The sequence below is a fragment of the Sinocyclocheilus anshuiensis genome, unplaced genomic scaffold (genome assembly GCF_001515605.1).
Source record: "Sinocyclocheilus anshuiensis isolate Anshui unplaced genomic scaffold, SAMN03320099.WGS_v1.1 scaffold140, whole genome shotgun sequence".
Classification (NCBI taxonomy): Eukaryota; Metazoa; Chordata; class Actinopteri; order Cypriniformes; family Cyprinidae; genus Sinocyclocheilus; species Sinocyclocheilus anshuiensis.
In genome coordinates, this window is record NW_015554147.1 from 907,894 (window position 1) to 909,300 (window position 1,407).

The window sequence follows — 1,407 nt, forward strand, 5'->3', positions numbered from 1 at the left end:
AAGCTGATGCTCGCGATTATGGTAAGGGGCGTTACATTTCCGACGCGTGCTTGCGGTGTTCGGCCAATCACAATGCACTGGGTCAGCTGGCCAATCAGAGCAGACTGCTCTTGTTGGAAGGAGGGACTTTGTAGAAAACTAAGCGTTTGAGAGAGGCGGGGCATAGAGGACCTACAATAATGTACAGTATCTTAAAAATAATGTGTTTTTTGAACATTAAAGCATGTCAACATATTCTGTTACACCAAATACACGAAATAATGATCTTTAAAAATGCATCATATGACCCCTTTAATGGTAGTAATAAGGTTTCGGTTTTAACATTAACTACATAAGTTAACAGAAACTATCAACAAACCACACTCATACAATTGTTAACCTTGTTAATGTTATTAGTTACCGCAATGTGAACTAACATGAAGAATTGTGTTTTTATTAACTAACATTAACAATGACATTCTGTCTGTCTGTCTTATCTATCTATCCATCCATCTATCACGGTTGTGTGCAGTTTTGAACTGAACTGAGAATGCCTTTCAAATTTCAATTCTATTTTGGAATTTAAATTGCGATATCAAACGGGAATTAGAACTGTGATGCAAATTTAATTAAAAGAAAGCAGAATTAAAATACATAAAAAAATAAATAAAAATAATTTAACTGCAATAAGTGTAACTTGAAAAGTGTGTTTGGCCTTGTCTAACAGTTTAAAAGAGTTAAAAGTCTTGAAGATAAGAATAGTCCTTATTAACAGTGAGAAACATGTCCAAATGTGCAAATGTCCAATTAGAAAATGTAGAACGCTGCTCACATGTAGGTCTGTTTATCTCGTCACGCATCTAAATGTTTTAAAAATGCCACTGATCTATCAGTTTACATCTACAGCTAATTGAATTAGTATTATTTCATTATTTAATTATTTAATAATAATTTTATTAAAACTCTAAACCTATAGTGAACTTTTACTGAGCATTACTGAGACAGATGTTGGGGCGATTGGCAGGTGGTGTCCTTGTTTGCATGCCTCCATAATCCTCAGCAATGCAGGAGTTTTCAGGAAGAATGTGATATATTTGTACAGAGAACATTCCTCAGTCATTCACAGACAAGGACAGTTACAAAAAAAGAGTTTTAAAAGACCATACATGGATTGAGAACAGCATGCAACTTTTGCATTTGCTTATGTAGCACCTGTTAAAAACGAGTCTGTTTGTGCCTTGTTTGAGTAGCTGCATTCTATGGGTCATTTTGGCCTCGGGACCTTTGGTTGGACGTAGTAGCTTATGTTGTTTGGCTGGGACTATTTCCTCGGCGCTTTCTGAGATGAGGGTGTGTGTGAGGAGAAGTTCAGGTGTGGGAAGAATGGCTGGCTGGTTAATGTGTGTGTGTGTGTGTGTGTGTGTGTGT